A 19,467-nucleotide genomic window follows, 5' to 3' on the forward strand; every position below is an offset into this window, starting at 1 on the left:
TTGCAAGTTTCTGAACCTGCCTGATATCCAAAGGCACATCGTGGCTGTTGGAGCAGGGCTTCCCCCTGCCAGCCAACTGATGGGTGGTGGGGAAGAGCCTGCAAAATTGGGGGATCTTCTACCTGGACCTGAGGACTGGTAAGCCTTAGGTGGTGGTATCTGGTGAGGATGGAGTTTAAGGAGGGATGTGATAACATAGAGTCTGCACTTAGAAACTGTCATTTCCTCCATGAGAACTGATCTCTGTAGTCTGGAGATCACTTGGAATTCTGGGAGAATTCCAAACTTTACCCAGAGGTTGGCAAACGTAGGCATTGGGGAGTGCTCACACTAGGACAGACATTATAAATTATGCCCAAACTGTGTCAGGGTTTCAGTTTAGTACCAAAGGGACTTTTGTTTTTCAGACTACCGAAATTCATCTTTCTAACACAAAATTCACAATGTCATTGACATTACCTGTAAAGGAATCTACAAGATAGAAGTGAATGGAGAAGGAGAATGAAAGACTTTAAAAATATGGAAACAAATGCACAATAGGGGTATTTTATCTTATGGGGGAAAAGGGGATAGAGCAAGGAAAGCTATAAACTGTGGGCAGGAAGAAGAGTTAAAATGAATGACAGACAAATCTTTTAATACAGCATAGCAAATGTAAAAACACAAAAAAAACCCCACATATTTTTGTATGCAAACATAATCAGGCCAAATATAGCACAATCGTATTGTGGTGATAGTGGTTTTGGGAATTTTAAAATAGTTTTAACTAGAAGGCAAAAAACATCTCATCCCTGAACGTTTTTTTACTCCTTAAATCATCTTTGGGTAAAACTGATAGCCTAGAGATCAAATTACAGACAGCACTGGGAATGTAGTTCATAAAAGGTACAGAGTGTTTTTGTATTGAAATCCACAAGGAATCCTTCTGGTGAACAGCGGAGCCATAAGTAATTTTCTTAATTTGTGAACCACACATTAAGCATATCATCAGCTGTTGTAAATGCATAACTAACAACAAACCATTATGTATCTTTGGTTTAATTATACATGCTTATTATACACCTGTAACCAAGTGTACCTAGCTAGTATTTGCAGTACTTGTGGTTTTCTCCATCAAAACAGCTTTAGCTCTATGAAGGTACTCTAAAGTTAATAACCAAACCAATTTGTGGAATACTTTTGGTTACATGTAGCATAGTAAGTAGCAAAGGATATTAATTTTCATATGTTGACAAGTACCATGTATATTTTGCTGTACAGCTTTTCTATTTTTCTAAAAATAAATTGGCCATAGAACTACAACTGGGGGAGGGCTTAAAAGAAATGTATAATGGGCATTGGTCTGTGTGAGTACCCAGAGTGTGCCTTTACCTGTGTTTTTAGCATAGTATTCCACACAAAACAAGAGGCAGCTTAATCCCACTGTGCTGTTTGTCAATACAGATGATGTTCCAGAAGCTGATTTAAAAATCAACATATTGCATTGTTCAGTTAATGCCTCTACAGTAGATGGTCCTCTGATGTGTCCTTCATCCTCTCTTATATTTTATATTCTGCCATTTATGCACTATATAGGACCTGTACATATCTGTGCAATCATATGTATGTCAGCAGCAGCAGTTCATGATACAGGCCATACAGTTCATGATATAGTCTATTGCATCATTACCATGTCCAATGTGTGCTTTGTGATACTAATGTAACATAGGAGATTGTGATTTTATGGTGATAACTGTGAATCTTATGTAAACAAATTTTTGCAATTGCAGGAGGCCTGTAAATGCTACAGTTTCTCTGTTTCAAGGCAGGAGGCAAAGATATTTGATTGTTTGCCTGATGGACTTCCAGCATAGCCCATAGCCCAGATGAGCTGGAAGGTTGTGCTTCAGTGGAACAACCTCTGCTTTTCATGCAAAAGGTAACAGGTTCAGTCCCCAGCATCTCTAGTTTAAAAGGACCAGGCAGTAAGTGATGTGAAAGACCTTTGTCTGCCTGAGACCCTGGAGAGCAAGTGCAAGTCTGAGTAGACAGTAATGACCTTGATGGACCAATAGTCTTATTCAGTATAAGGCAGCTTCATGTGTGTTCATGCATCAACTGAAGTACTTAGACTTCAGGCAGTTTCAGGCCAATAGTTTGAATAAAAGGTAATCCCCTGTGCAAGCACCGAATCATGGCGACCCATGGGGTGACGTCACATCACAATGTTTTCTTGGCAGACTTACTGGGTGGTTTGCCATTGCCTTCCCCAGTCATCTACACTTTACCCCCAGCTAAGATTTACTACACTGACAAACATGGAGGTGTTCTGTACCAGTTCAATGTAAAAAAAGGAAGTTTGGCACTAGAACTAGAACTACAGCTGGGTAGTGCCAATGTTTTACTAAACAGCACCAATATTATGAACAAAATGGCACCATATTGTGGCATCTAGCATGAAACTTTCAATGTAGTACAATTACTTTTACTTGATACAGATTGAGTAACATTTTACCAAAAAGGGTGGAGTTTCCTTAGTAATATCTTTATTTGCACACATTAAAACTCAGTTTATAGGTGTTATAATGTCTCTGAAATACTCCATGAGAACTTGTGTTGAAACTTTTATGATTACAAGACTGTATTTCACTTGAAACCCGTTAGAGCCAGTTAAGCCTTTTACATCCTCTCTCTTCCTGGGGGAAAAGGTGAGGTTACACTATGGAAGTCAACACGTTATGATGAACATAATCCTATTATCATAATGGAAATAATACTATTGCAAAGGAATAAACAACAAATGGTGCATGAAGCCCTCGGAAAATTAAAATTCATTTGGGACTCCCTATGGGGATAGCACGGTCTCAGAGCTGAATTTGATAGTTTCTTAGGAAGTGAAAAGCATATTGAAATTAGCAGCCTATTCCAAAGTATCTATAGATGAATAATCACTGTAGAATATCCTTGGTTTGCAGTTGCTGTAAGAAAAGGACAGATGGCTAATGAGAAGATAATCTGGAAATCATTTTGTCCTACAAAAATATAATAGGAATCATATTAGCCCACAACAGAAAGCATTACAAACTTTTTGCAATCTCTTTGAACATTTATGTTGACAATAAATATTTTGCATAATTCTGGCTATTGTATTGTATTTACTGACAGGTAAATTGTCTGTGTCCTGTGTAGGTTTGCCAGGTCTCCCCCATTACTAGTGGGGAAGGGGTAGTTGGGTTGCCATATCCAGGCTGGGATACTCCTGGAGATTTGGGGATGGAGTCTGGGGAGCATGGCACTTCAGTGGAGTAACAATGATATAGGGTCCACCCTTCAAAGCATCCATTTTCTCCAGAAGAACTGATGTCTGTATTCTGGAGATGAGCTGTAATTCAGGTCCTACTTGGAGGCTGGCATCCCTAGCTGTGGCTGCTAGTTTGGAAATTAATCACTCAGAGCTTTCCTGCTTGACCAACCTGCCCATTCAAAGAAGGGATCTAATCCATACCATTCCTTCAGTGAAACTAATGTAAAATCTGCACAGCCAGAGGTTGTAAGCATGATTGTTTGGGACACCTGAACAGCTACCATCAAAGGTGCTGATATCACTTTGGTGAAGAAAGTAACACGGGTGACTTTCAGTCCACATTGTTTCTGCCCTAAATCCCTGATCTTTTAGTTGTGCTTTGTAGATTATATCCCAATTGCTGAGCAACATATCTTGGAAGGTCTCTGAAAGGTTGTCTCAACCAGGGATGAAGTGCCTCATGATCTAAATGACTTCTAAAAAGTGTTTCTCATTTCAGTACTCAGCAGCTGTGTCACTTATTCTTCCTTCTTTCCTGTGTGATACTACAGCTAGCCTCTTTTGCTGACAATCATGCCCTGTGAGATGTTAAATTTTCATTTTCTCTTTGAACTAGTATTGCCAACTCCAGCTTAAGAAGTTCATGGAGATGTCAGGGCAGAAACTGGGGAAGGTGGAATTTGGAAAGGGAGAGAACTTTTGAGGGATATAGTGAAACAATGTCTACCGTCCAAAGCTGTCATTTTCTCCAGGGGAACTGTTCTCTGTAGTCTGGAGACCAGCAGATTTCCAGCCCCACCTGAATGTTCACAACTGTACTTTTGAATAGTTGATACCATATTACACTCTGCTTTTGAAATATACCCTCACTTGCAAAAGCGGTTTGACATGGGACTCTACTGACTGAAGAAAAAACTCAAAGCCCCTTTGGGTTCTTTATATTTGTTCTTCTTTACCTGGCCTTAGTATCAAAGTGTTTCACATACATAGTTAGGTAAGTTTTATAATTTTCCCATAAGGAAAATCTGTATTACTATATTACAGATGACAGCTTAAAAGAGATAAGTTTTCCTAACAGCAACCAGTGGCTTGTGTGAGAAAGAAAATTTAACTCCTGGGATTTCCAGTTCGAATTCCATGAATTATTGAAAATTGCCATTTCTGAGGAGGTTCACTAAGTTTCTCAACTGATTTTGGAAGACGTGTACTCAGGGCTGCCAGGACTCACACTATGGCAGTAGACTTCCTGCCATCAACCCTCTCTTCTTCATTTGGGTAGTGGAAGAGAGGGGGGTGGAAATAAAAATGTGTGCAATGTAACATCACTTCTGGGGAAAATCCAGATATCATTTCATTCTAGAAATCACCAGAAACTCTGTGGGTTTCTGGTAGTTCCTAAAGATAGCAGCACCCCTCCTCCATCTGTTCCCCCACCCAATTCCAACTGAGTGGCATCCATCAGTTGGCAATCTTGAATCTTGCTGGTTAGTTATTCAATAGTTAAATTGATTATTCAAATAAATGACATTCCCAGGTCAATGGCTGGTTCTGCAGTAACTATAAGCCAACAAGGACATGTATGATGGCTGATATTGCAATACTCACTTTCCATTAATTTATTTCTTTTCTCTTTTTTTGTATTGTGGCTGTTTTATTTATAATGCAAAATAAGTACATATGTACAGTTCTATTTCTGTGAGCGATGCAAAATAACCACTTATGTAATTCTATATGTAACCAGGTTGCTGCTACATCAGCTTCCAATGACATAAAATAGTGTCATTTACAGCTGCAGCATCCACCATGATTTGGTAATCATAACTGACAAACCAGTTAAAGAAGAAGCCTCAAAATTAAGCCAATGTGGACTAGTTATTGCAGATTTCCTGGGCTGTATGGCTGGAAAATCTACGACAACTAACAAATTCCAGCCATGAAAGCCTTTGACAGCATATCCAATATGCAGGGCTTTTTTATAGCAGGAACTCCTTTGCATATTAGGCCACACACCCCTGATGTAGGCAATCTCCTGGAGTTTACAGTAGGCCCTGTACTAGGAGACCTGTAAACTCTTGGAGGAGTGGCTACATCATGGGTGTGTGGCCTAATATGCAAAGGAGTTCCTGCTACAAAAAAAGTCCTGCCAATGTGGAATTTACTTCTGAAATTCCATCCTCTGCATTGTTCAGCATATCATATCACTTTTTGCATTGCTTCTAATTTTTGTAATCCTAGTCCTATTGCACTTTTTATTAGATATCTTTACTATCATTCTATTTGATTGCTTTCTTTTATAATATATAATCTGCCTTCAGAAAAGTGGGCCATAAATAAAGTAAGTAAATAAATAAAATTCCAAGTGCTCAGACACAGTAGGCTGGATCCAGTCATCCTCCAAGGAACTTTCTTCCAGCTGAAGAAGCCTTCCTCCATGTTAAGTGGTTCTTCCTCCAATGGAAGAGCCACTTAAAATGGAGGATGGCTCTTTGGGCTGGATGGAGGATTCAAACTTTACTCAATGGAGTGATAGGACAAGGGTTCATCCCACTGAATGTACCAAGTAAAAGTGTCCAGGATTGATATGTTACACTCACTAATGGACCCAAGCATAAATACATTACATGGACATGGACCCCATTGATTTCAATTCAACCAAATCCCATATAATGTGTTAAAACTGGGGTTCTGGTCAGTTGTTATTTTAACAATCCAGCCCAATTATTTTGAGGATTGGGGTCCTTCTGCATTCATCATCAAACAACTTGCCTAGTAGTTTGTTTAAAAGGTAAAATGATCCCATAGTTGCATTGGAACTATCCTGATACATTTGTTTGGGGGAAATAAAAACACTCAGTAAATCTTCAGAGGCTAAACAGAAAAAGAAATGACACACACATATTTTCAACCCCCAGCTGAGTCTCTGCAGTCAGTTGGCCTTTGAAATAATCATTGTTTGCCTGTTAGTACTAAAAAAAATGCAAAAGGTTTTGTTAAAAACACAAAATCTCCTCTGACCATTGTCAACAAGTACATTTGATCATTCATAATTGTTCTGTTGCAGTAATAATGCCAGTAAGGTAATGCCCACTTTACAAAAGATGGTATCAAATTACAGGCACTGTTTCTCATTGAAAAACCAAACTCTGCACAGTGTTTGTTTAAAGCACAGTACAATGGCGTCTTTTGAATCAGTTTACCCTTTCTTGATCATTATTTTAATGTGCTTAGAGAAACCAAGATCAAGAAGAATTTACTTACTGTTCTCCTTCAGCTATACTTCTTTCTAGTATAGTGCAGCATGCCTGAGAACGTATATTTCCTTGCAAAATACATACCTCCACCATCCTTAGGGGAAAAAACACCCCAAAATGTAACTCCCAAATCTCTTGTCATTTGCTTCCAGTATGCAACATTTTCACTATAATTACATTTTAACCAAATGAAGCACAACCATGGTGACTTTTACATAGCAGCTACCTTTCAGAGAGGTGTCCATTCTTTTTGTTTCCTTTCCTGCTTTGCAGTATTGTCCCTGCAGTTGGGAATGCATTCTTATCTAGCTGGGGCTGCTTTTATGCAGAACTCTGTGCTAGTTCTTTCAATTTCCTGTAGGATTTTCACGGTTGGGGAACAGCAGGTTTGTCCTTTCAAACATCTGTTGCAACAAGTGGCATTGGATTGCAGCATGGTGCTCCAGGCTATGCACATCTGAAATGGGAAAACAAGTGGCCATCCTGATGCTTTAAACCAAACTGTGAGAACAAATTCTCCTTATTGTTTGTAGAAACCTATTAATGAGTGGGCGTATTTGGTATCTTGCCCCGGCTCATCTTGTGAAACAGGTTTGGGTTTTCTAAAGCTCAGTAAATCTGTTAAACACATTGATTGTTTTATGTAGTATATGTAACTCTGAACTGGTCTGTGATGGATATTCTGGCTCTCTGACGATGTTAAATAGAGAAGTTTGCATGCCTTTTGTCAAACAATGTAGAAGGTTACTGAGTGGCCTCAGCAAGTCACTGTTTCTCTGCTTAAAATACCTCATAAGGATGTTGTAAAGTTGAAGTGCTGTTCCATGCTGCTTGGAAACAGGACAGTACGCAACCTGTCTGTTGCCCTCACAACACCTATATCGTTGATTATTACTGTTCTCATTTTAGCAGTGAGCAATTGCACAAACCACTAGCTCATATTTACAAGTTTATATGCTGTTTCAGATTAAGGCTTGTAAAAAAAAATTCACTGATGGTACACTGTTATTTGTGCTAAGAGTTTCTACACGTCTTTTTACTGGAGTTGGCATAACTGTGAATGAAGTGATATAGCTTTCAACAACTGCTCTTTGATATGTCCTGTGTCTATTTGCCTGCCTGAATTAGTGAACTATGCAAGGAAGGCTTTAAAACCTCCTCTAGAGTCCTGCCTTTCTCTGATCCTTTGTTCTTCAAGGCTACCTCAAGCACCCTGGCTTTGGTCCACCGTATTGTATCAGACTCATAATAAACAATTTTTCGGGTTATCAAACACCTTGAATTCACAGCTCTGCGGCCTTTAGTCACCCACAAAAGGTATTTATTGTCTCATATACGCCTCCACTATGAACGCTAGTTTCTAATTAATGCCACTTTAAATGTACAAGTATTGCCACAAAGAGACACTTATGAATATGCCTGATGCCAGATATTACTCACTAGTGGAAACATTCTTGAAAGCCTTCCAGCTCTTTGACACAGAAATCTGAGAGGACTTGTAGAGGACCAATTTTATTGAATCATCTGCTCTTGTGCTGTGGGTTATACAGAACAAGTGCAGCATTTTAGACAAATTTAGTCTTCACACTGCAGTTTCAAAGCCTCAAAACAAGATTGTTAGGACAGAAAAATTTGGAGGGAGGGGGGGTTAAAGACCTTTATTTTGTTTGCTTAGTTTTGCAGCAATATATTGTGCTGGTCACCCTGTTCATAAATTAAGTAACAGAACAAGGAGAGTAGAAATGGCCTAACTTGATCAGGCCCTTTCCAGGAAATCAGTTTGTTGTTTAAGAAATAAATGTGTAGCTGTTCTCCTTTTGTGTTGACCAAGATCCAGATTATTTTTTGGAATATATTGTGTTTTGCCAGCATTCAAACAGAATTACCTTGTTGCTGGGAAGATGAAATTCCTGCCTGAGTTAAAAGAGTCTTGGCAATTTGGAGAGCTGTCTGGCATATGGTTACAGCTAATCAACCATTCACACAATACCACTTATTGCTATTCTCCACAGCCACTGAAAGGCTGCCTTGACTGGCATGAGTAGATAAACCAGTATTATCAGTCTGACTTTCATGCTTGGAATGGAACAGAAACCATTTTGATTGACCAGACAGATACTCTGTGCTGTTCTGTTGATGGAGAAATGCATCCCTCCTGGTTCAAACTCTGGGCAGCTTTCAGTATCATCAATAGGACTGCCAGGTCCAACTCAGGAAATATCTGCGGACTTTGGGGTGGAGCCAGGAGCAAGGTTGTGAAAAGCATGATTGAACTCTGAATAGAGTTCTGGCCATCATATTTATAAAGGGACTGTGCTCCTTTTAAACTTCTCCCCTTCATTGGAAATAATAGAGGATGGGGGTACCTTCTTTTGGGGCTCATAGAATCGGACTCCCTGGTCCAATCTTTCTGAAACTTGGGAGTCTTTTTGAGTAGAGGCACCAGATGAAAATTTGATGCCTCTATTTCAAAAAACAGCCCCACCAAAGCCAATTATCTATTATACCCTATGGGAATTGGTCTTGATACTGTGTAAAGGAGTGCCCAGCAGACATTCAAGCCCTGCTCACCTTCTGATAACTCTGAAGCAAGGGAAGGGACTTCAAGCCAGGGGATCCCCTGCACCCAAGTGGAGATTGGCAACCCTAACAGTGATGCTATTATTTTGAACTGCCTGGTGCTTGTGTTGAAAAAGAGTGACTTTAGTCCTTCCTAGGTTGTAGCTTCCAGAATGTGATGATGGGAGACTCTTCCTGTGAGGTTCCACAAGGTCCTATCTTATCCCCCATGCTATGCAATATCTGTGTGAAGCTGCTGGGGCTAGAAAAGATCATCCAGAGATTTGAAGGGAATTGTCACTAGTGTGCAGATGACAGTGTTCCCTCTAAACTGAGTAGTGTGAGCTAGCTCACAGTTTTTTTAACCTCCAGCTCACATATTTTTGTCTTAGCTCAGGAAAAATGGTCCCAGAGCAAACTAATTTATGCAGTAGGTCATTACTTTAAAGTCAGTAGTTTATGAAACAGAATTTTTGCTGACAAGACTCAACAGCTTAGAGGGAGCATTGCACCCAGCTCTAACTCTCTCTCTTCTGTCCAGATGCAGGGAGACAGCTGACAGGCTTAAATGGTGTCTAGAGATAGCTGGACTGGATAAGATGAACAAACTGAAACTTTATACAGAGAAAATCCATGTGCTGTGGACAGGAGTAAAACTGATTTCCACTTTGCTCAGGATGGGGTTGTACTCCACTTAGAAGAGCCTCACAGTCTTGCAGATGAATTTCAACCTTTAAAGCCTCAAGAACCTGAGGAATCACTTTTACTTGTATATAATTGTCTACTCTAAAACCAAAATTATGGAAGTATATTTAGACCTGTGTGGAGACCTTCTGAGTTAATATTCCCTCTAAGCTCAACAGTGTGACCAAAAATTCTACCCCATGAGTGGAAAAAGCTAGTAGCATTAAAGCTGTGAGTGAGTCTATATTTGACTATTGCATAAATTATTTTTAGAAGATTTCCACAACCTTGTAAAAATATCAGAATGAATAGTTTTAAAATATGTTTTAAGAATAATTTAAACATTATAAGAGAAAACAGAATCAAGTCAATTTTCATTACAGAAAACATCCTCTACACTGGGATAACCAGGCCTGGAGAACAGGTCTACCTGCTGCTTTCCACTATATTGGTACACTTAGCCTTGGGAGAACAGGTCTACTCTCCCCTTTCCACTGTATTGGTAGACCTGTCCTCCAAAGAACAGGTCTATCCTTGTTTTTGCACTATATTGGTAAACCTGGCCTCTGGAGGACAGGTCTAGTCACCCCAGTCCACAATATTGGTAGACCTGGCCTCAGACTATTGCCCTACGCTGAGCCTTAGAAAACATACCACTACTAGGGGGGTGAGGGGTGGGGTGTGACTTTTGCAGTCTACTTGGGGAGAGGTTCGTGAAATATGACAAATTTTCAGGTCAAATATAACAGAGGTTGAGCAATCACTGCCTAACCTAATGAACAAGAAGTTGCTTAAATGTTATCAACCTGCCCAAACTATTTATCCAAATATTTATATCCCACTTCTATTGTGGCTCAAGGCAGCTTACAAATTATACTGAAAAGAATAATAGGGGTGTGCAAAAATTATTTTTTCTCCCTGCTCCATTATAGCTATGGGGACCATTATAGTCAATGGGCTCCATGGGCTATAATGGAGAATTGATCTGAAGGTATCTGGGGCTCAGGAGGCCCCTGTTTTTTGCAGCAAATTTGCAGCATAGCTGCTGGTGCCTCTCCTCAAAACCCCCACAAGTTTAAAAAAGATTGGACCCCTAGGAGCGGGGCCATAGCCAGAATTGGACCCAGAAGGAGCGGGGCCATAGCCAGAATTAGAAAAATTGGGGGGAGTTAAATTTTTCAGGAGGCCCCCCAGTGGAAGGGAGGAGGAGACAGCAGCAGCGATGGCAATCAAAGCTCTCAAATGGCCACTCTCCTCTCTGCTGCCCCCCTCCATGATTGATATAGCTCAGAAAGGGTGGTGGAGCAGTTGCCGACCTCCCACGCTACTTAAAGGGCCCGTCGATCAGTTGATCAGTGGGCCCTTTAAATAGCACAGGAGGCCGGTGGCTGCTCCACTGCCCTTCCCACATGATTTCATCATGGGGAGGGGGCAGAAGAGGGGAGAGCAGCTGACAGAGGGGCTGCTGCTGCCTCCTCCCCCTTCCTTCCCTGCAATTGAAATCATGCGAGAAGGGTGTTGGAGCAGCTGCCAGTGTCCCACACTATTTAAAGGGGATGCTGATCAGCTGATCGGCAAATCCTTTAAATAGCATGGGAGGCCAGCAGCTGCTGCAACACCCTTCCCACACAATTTCAATTATGGGAAAGGAGAGTGGGGAAGGCCATGGTGGGCCAGGAAAGGACCACAGTGGCCCTTCAGCCACAGCAGTAGCACCCAGGGGCCCCAAGTCAGGGGGGCCCAGCCCAAAGTCAGGGGCAGGACCCCCACAGGCCCCCTCATGACTAAGGGATAGAGGAGGAGATTGTTTTTATACCCTTCACTTGGAGTCTCAAAGAGGCTTACAATCTTCTTTCCCTTCCTCTTCCCACCACAGACACCCTGTGAGGTAGGTGGGACTGAGAGAACTCTCATAGAACTGCTCTTGAGAGAACAGCTCTGCTGAGAACTTATGGCTGACCTAAGGTCACACCAGCAGCTGCATGTGGAGGAGTGGAGAATCAAACCCGGTTCTCCCAGATTTGAGTTGGTGCACTTAACCACTACACCAAACTGGCTCTCCCATCCTCCAATAAGGGATGGGAGATGCCCCCATTGTTTCCAGTGGAAGGAAAAATGATTGTGAACTGGAATCTAAAATCCCTGGAAAGGAAAGTTCCCCTGTGCAAGCACCAGTCGTTTCCAACTCTGGGATGAAATTGCTTTCACAACATTTTCAGAGCAGACTTTTTATGGGGTGGTTCACCATTGCCTTCCACAGTCATCTACACTTTCCCCCCAGCAAGCTGGGTACTCATTTTACCGACCTCGGAAGGATGGAAGGCTGAGTCAACCTCAAGCTGGCTACCTGAAAACCCAGCTTCCGCCGGGGATCAAACTCAGGTCGTGAGCAGAGCTTAGGACTGCAGTACTGCAGCTTTAACACTCTGCGCCACCTGGCTCTTTCCTGAGCAAGTAGCTAAAATATTGTGCACCAGCACCCCCTAGCAAAATTTAGAAGGAATGCTGGTGGCTGTATCTAGCCCCTGAATTTCCTCCCCCAGGAACTATGCTTGGCTCTTTCATTGCAAGCCTTTGAAGGCACTGAAAGGATTTTGAAAATTCATTTTTAAATTAGATTCCTACTTTAGTTTTTTTTTTTTAAATCTTGCCTTATTGTGTTAATGTTTTTAACATATTTGTTGTAATCATTATGATTATAATGTATTTTATTGTTATTGTGAACCACTTGTAGCATTTTTAGGGGATAAGTGGCATATAAGTAGTAACAGAATATGGATTCCCAAAAGATGAGTTTACACCATCTTTTTTTGCTTACTGCAAGGCAGTCATGTCACACTATCTAGGTATGTAGATGGATGGCTCAAAATTATAATGACCAGTCAAAACAAGTTCCCAAGTGCAGTAGAGTTCTGCCTGAAAATAAATTTAGTGATTTTGAGGCAGTTATTATTTCTGTCTATCAGGACTGCAACAATCCCATATACCTCATTCCTCCTTGGAAGAAAGGTGGGGTATAAATAAAAGAAATCAAATAGGTTTAGCTTTTTCCCAGTTCCCTTCTGCCATTGGAGAAAATGGGAAATGGTTGCAAAATTCCAACATGTTTAAAACATTCATCTCTACAATTTAGGGTACATTTGTAATTCATATTTTTCTTTTCAGAATGCAACTTTCAACTGAATACCAATCCAAAATAACCAAAATAAAGTTTAATATATATGATCATGTCTCTGGGTTACTAAGAGTTAATTTGGTGTAATTTTCTTAATAAAACTTCAAGCTATATATTATTTTTATAATCTATGTCACACAGTTTGACACCATATAATTTTTGAGGTATTTTATAATTTGCAAGGCAAACAACAACAATGCCTACTGTCTTTTTAAAACTCTTTAGCTGCCAAAGAAACAGCCATTTGCTTTGTCACGATTACCACAGTAAATCTTAGAGTGAAGGTATTTAATGACAGCCACAAAGCTTTCCTTTATTTTATCATGCAAAGGAAAGCTTTAGAACCATACTGACCATTCCTTTCTGTATCTTAAGGAAATGAAAGATGACTCACTGGAGTCAATTTACCAAAATGTTCCTACTCAGAGAAATAAGAACTAATAAAAGAGCAGAGGTTTCTTGTCTTGTGTAGGAACAGATTAAACTAACTTCAGACCATTCTATGAAATAATTATGTGTGAGAGTAAACTAGCATACTCCTACAGGCTTATATTTAAACTTTCAGCTGGGTGCCCCAAGAAGAGTAGATGCAAGGAGACCTTCTACATAACCTTCAGAAAACTTCTCCACTCCTAGGGCTGCCAGGTCTGTGTTGGAAAATTTTGAGGGTGGATCTGGGAGAGGGCAGGGTTTGGGGAGGGGAAGGGCCTCAGCATGGTACAATGCCACAGAGTCCACCCTTCAAAGCAGTCATTTTATCTAGGGATACTGATCTCTGCAGACTGGAGATCAGTTGTAAGCAGGAGACCCCCAGGCTCCACCTGGAGGCTGGCAACCCTAACTCTGACCCCAACAGAAATAGGGTTGATTCCAGGCAGAGCGTCTATCAGCTCTTACACTGGCAACTTGTTTTGGCTGGTCATTAGAATTCTTAGTCATCCATCCGTATACCTACATAAGTGACTGCTAAAGTTACCTTGTAGTGGATAAACATGAGCGTGAGTAGTATGGCTTTCAATAATTTCAGTAGGTCTGTGTGGTTGTAATTTGAGTGAAATATGCTGTTTTGCCCTCTTCTCCAATGAACAGTTCAGAAATTTCTTTTTCTGCACAACCTTGCAAAATCCTTTTCTCCATTGAAACCAAAATTGGTGCACCCCTAAATCAGGGCTGCCAAGTTTCCACTGGAGGGTGGGGGATCGCCTGGTTTGGCAGTCCCCAACCTGCCAGCAGGAAGGAGGCCACCAGGGGGATCCTTGCCCCCCAAAGAGTTCTGTTGCCATGTGGTGCTTGCGGTGCCTGGAAGTGACTATTGCTCTGGGCTCTAGGAATTCATTGAAAACTCTGTGGTTTCACGTGGAAATGCTCTACCATTTAAAAAGTCCCCTGCCAGCAGTTGCGGATTTTGCAACCCTACCCTAAATATTGGACAATTAAGAAGAAGAAGATATTGGATTTATATCCCGCCCTCCACTCCGAGGAGTCTCAGAGGGCTCACAATCTCCTTTACCTTCCTCCCCCACAACAGACACCCTGTGAGGTGGGTGGGGCTGGAGAGGCTCTCACAGCAGCTGCCCTTTCAAGGACAACCTCTACCAGAGCTATGGCTGACCCAAGGCCATGCTAGCAGGTGCAAGTGGAGGAGTGGGGAATCAAACCCGGTTCTGCCAGATAAGAGTCCGCACACTTAACCACTACACCAAACTGGCTCTCCATTCATCCCAAGAACAAGTCAGTTCCATTGATGGTTGAGGTGTTGTCAAACCATATGGTTGAAATTTACAGTATGAATTGTGCTTTCAAATTTTTCTAAATTGTGTATCAAATAAGTATTTGTTTCATTTGGCATCTAAGTTTTCACCAAGCAAATATTAGAAATCACTTACCCTTAAACTTCTTGATGAATATTCATTTCATGTTTAGATTTACAGTAACAGCTAGGTTTATTTCATTTTTTATTTCTAGCTCCCCTTTCCCACTGAGAAATTAGATTACCTGGTGTAAAACAATGCAGTCATATTGTTTGAGATATCCAATATACAATGCAATACAAATAAAATTACAAAAATGCAAAAAAAGTATCAGATGTAATATGTCAAACAATGCAGTAAGAGCCAAATAATATATGTAATGAACAGTGACATAGACTATGATCTGACTTGTTCCCTTTATAAAAGCACCTTCCTGAACCATTCCATTATACTATAGCCCTATTCCCTTTATAAAAATGCCCTCCTGAACAATTCTGTTTTACACAGTTTGTGGAATGACAGGTATGTTGGAACCTTCCTGACCTAGGGCATTACACAAGGAGGGGGCCACAACAGAGAATGCATATACATGGGCAACTATTAAGCTTTGCTCGGATGAGAGAAGCAGTCATAGTGGAGCATAGCAGGAGATGCAGTCCTGCAGATATGTAATGTAATGTAATGTAAAATTTTATTTATATCCCGCCCTCCCCGCCGAAGCAGGCTCAGGGCGGCTAACAGCATTTCAGGTAAACAATAGTAATAAAAACATTAAATTCACATTAAAATTCACATTAAAATCAGTCAATAATCAATAATTAATTAAAACATTCCTAAGTCAACATTGGCGGTAAACGTTACTAATCTGGCGGTAAACATTAATTCAGTTATTGGTGAACGCCTGTTTGAAGAGGGCGGTCTTGCAGGCCCTGCGGAACTGGTCTAAGTTCCGCAGGGCCCGCACCTCCTCTGGGAGTTGGTTCCAGAGTTGTGGGGCCGCAACAGAAAAGGCCCGGGTGCGGGTGCTTTGAAGTTTAATTTCTTTTGGCCCAGGGATATTCAGTCTGCTTTTCCCCACTGACCTCAGTGCTCTCTGGGGCTCATATGGGGAGAGACGGTCCCTCAGGTATGTCGGTCCTTGGCCATATAGGGCTTTAAAGGTTATGACCAGCACTTTGTACTGGATCCGGTATACGATTGGCAGCCAGTGCAGTCCGCGCAGCCCTGGCCGTATATGCTCCCATCTTGGGAGACCAAGTAGCAGCCTGGCCGCCGCGTTCTGCACTAGCTGCAGCTCCCGGGTCCGGTACAGAGGCAGCCCCATGTAGAGAGCGTTACAGTAGTCCAATCTTGAGGTGACCGTCGCGTGGATCACCATTGCTAGGTCCTGACGCTCTAGGAAAGGGGCCAGCTGCCTCGCCCGCCTCAGGTGGAAGAAGGCTGATTTGGCAGTGGCTGTTATCTGGGCCTCCATTGATAATGAAGGCTCCAGTAAGACGCCCAGGCTCTTTACCCGCTGCGCCGTCTTCAGCGGCGCCTCGTCAAAGGCCGGGAGAGATATTTCCTTCCCCAGAGTGCCACGACCCACATGGAGAACCTCTGTCTTCGCTGGATTTAACTTCAGCCCACTCAGTCTAAGCCACGTTGCAACAGCCCGCAAAGCCCGATCCAGGTTCCCCGGGGCGGAGGCGGGCCGGCCGTCCATTAGTAGATAGAGCTGGGTGTCATCTGCGTATTGATGGCAACCCAGCCCAAATCTCCGGGCAATCTGGGCGAGGGGGCGCATATAGATGTTGAATAACATCGGGGAGAGAACTGCTCCCTGGGGCACCCCACAGTCTAGTGTGCGCCTCTGGGATCGCTCACCCCCAATCGCCACCCTCTGTCCCCGACCCATGAGGAAGGAGGAAAGCCATTGTAAGGCTAGCCCCTCAACCCCTATGAGGGTCCAAGGCCATGAATGGCCTTGTATATGGTAACCAGTACCTTGAACTGAGCTCAGTGACTGATAGGTAACCAATGGAGTAACTGCAAAACAGGTGTAATATGCATACTCTTCCCCGTTCCCAATAGTAACTGAGATGTGGCATTCTGTATCAGCTGGAATTTCTGAATTAATTTCAAGGGCAGACCCATGTAGAATACATTACAGTAGTCTAGTCTCAAGGTCACTGTGGCATGGATCCATATCCCTGGGGTCATTTCAGATCAGCAAAACCGTGTGGGAAGAAGAGCTGTGGCTAAGTGGTAGAATATGCTTTTGATGCAGAAGGTTTCAGTTTCAACACTAAGCATCTCCTCCTAAACATCATCCTGGAGAGCCACTGCCAGCTAGCATAGACAGTACTGACCTGGATGGACCAATGGGCTTAATCGGCATCAGGCAGTTTCATATCCAGGAGTGGAATTCTAGCAGGAGCTCCTTTGCATATTAGGCCACACCCTGCTGATGTAGCCAATCCTCCAAGAGCTTACAAAAAAGAGCCTTGTGAGCTCTTGAAGGATTGGCTACATCAGCAGGGTGTGGCCTAATATGCAAAGTAGTTTCTGCTAGAATTTCACCCCTGTTCATACCTAGTGACCAAATCTGTGACAACTTCTACTCAAGGCACAGTCAGTTGCCTAATCTCTGGCACCCAAGTTTTTCCAGAAAACTTGGGCCCCTATAATGAGCCCTTATACTCAAGAAAAGATACAACATCTTCCATGGCTGTGTAACATACATGCAATGTCTTGTGCTATAATGCACTACCAGCTTGATGAAAGCATCATTTTAAGCATCAATTAGACATACATTAATAAGGTTATGTCTAGTTTATAAAAATTTTGCACACTATAATATATTATACTATTGATTTGGTAAGAACAAATTATTAACTCCAGCATATGGTTTACCTATCTCAGCATTACTATTAGATGTAAGTGAAGCTTTTTCCTTGAGAAGATCGTATATTCTTTCTTTGTAAGAAATATTAGGTACTACATCAATTACTACTAAATTGCAGTATAACTCTAGCTAATGACATCCAGAAGAATATTGAATGAATACATTATTATCAGTACTATTACAATGAATATCAAATGCATTAACAGTACATTAAAACTTTTTTAAAAATCCTCAAGGATTGTGATAAAACTTTATTCAATATTAGGGATACACCTGAACATGATTCAATATTATTCAAAATTCTGCATTCTACTATGTATGTATTTATTTATTTATTTGCTTCATCTATACCTTTCCTTTCTCCCCAGTGGGAATCCAGAGTGGCTTACTTCAGTTTCCTCTCCTCCATTTTATTCTCACAACAACACTGTGAGCTAAGTTAGGCTGAGACTAAAGAAGATAACAGGTCCATAGGTTCACTCAGAGTGCAGCAGGGTTTTTATCCTACTATTATCTTGTGGCTTGGGGAAAAATACTTACACACTAGCCAGAATTCCTTCAGGCCTAAAGAGTGTGCCTTCGCTGCCTATATCTAAATATCTATATCGATAGATCAATTGATCGATCAATAGATCGATAGATCAATAGATGATAGAGAGATAGATCTATCTATCATCTTTGCCATATAAGAGCATTGTTAACTTTCAAGGAAAGCTACAATAATTTACACCTGAATTTTCTTTAAGGTTTGGCTGGGACCATTCCACAACCATGTGTCAAACACTAGGAACCTTGTCTGAAATAAATAGAATGAAAAATAATATCATTTCATTGTGTGTGTGTTTGTGGTTCATACCACAGGAGATATAAACTGGGCTGCACTTGTAATATTTATGTGCTCTAGTGTAATACACAGCAACAATTTATATCTATTAGAGATTTAGTAAGACATGAAGGCATAAGTGGATTTAATCAGACATGTAATTATTTTTACGCCTGCAAATGCAAAAATATGCATAAATGAATTTATGGTTATTTGGCAATCAGGGGGAATAGTGTTTATGAATGTTGTAACAGCTGCTGGCAAATCTATGTGCAAAAGCAAGGAAAACAGCTTTTAACATCTACTATTCAGGTGAGCTATAAAGACTAAGTGAGGCTTGTTTAGTATCTTATGGCTGTCTGGATAAATTCAGAGCATTTTAATTCAAGCCAGCTGATATATCTCTGTCCTTAAATCCTGGACGAAAGATGGTAGGATTACCAGTAATACCTGAATGCCAGCCTAACCCTATTTTAAATTAAGGACCATTGGAGGGGCAAGAGACAGGAGCAATCAGTCTAATGGACATAGGCAAGCCATGGCTTGGATGAAGAAGGCTGGGTAATATGATAAGAGTATTATGGGGCCTGGTAGGGTTGCCATCCCAGGGCTGGCAACATGAAGAGGAATTCTGGGGGCAGGGACTTACCCTTTCAGTGTCACAATGTCACTTCTGGTATATGTCACCACATGGGATTGACACCCTAGCACATTCCTGAAACTCTATGGTTTTACTGTAGAGTTTCATGTGCATACTAGACTGTTAGGGTTGCCACTTGCCAGCTCTGGGTTGTGAAATACCTAGAGATTTTGGGGGTGCAGCCAGGGGAGGGTTGGGTTTGGGGAGGCAAGGAACCTCAGCAGGGTATAATGCCATAGTGTCCACCTTCCAAAGCAGCCATTTTCTCTAAGGGGACTGATCTTGGTTGCCTGGAGATCAATTGCAATAGCAGGAAATCTCCAGATGCCACTTGGAATCTGGGAACCTTATTTGCCCCAACACTTTCAGTTCATGTCAAATATGACACTACAATATCAGTGGGCACTCATTTCT

The sequence above is a fragment of the Heteronotia binoei genome, chromosome 10, assembly GCF_032191835.1.
Source record: "Heteronotia binoei isolate CCM8104 ecotype False Entrance Well chromosome 10, APGP_CSIRO_Hbin_v1, whole genome shotgun sequence".
In the NCBI taxonomy this organism is placed as follows: domain Eukaryota; kingdom Metazoa; phylum Chordata; class Lepidosauria; order Squamata; family Gekkonidae; genus Heteronotia; species Heteronotia binoei.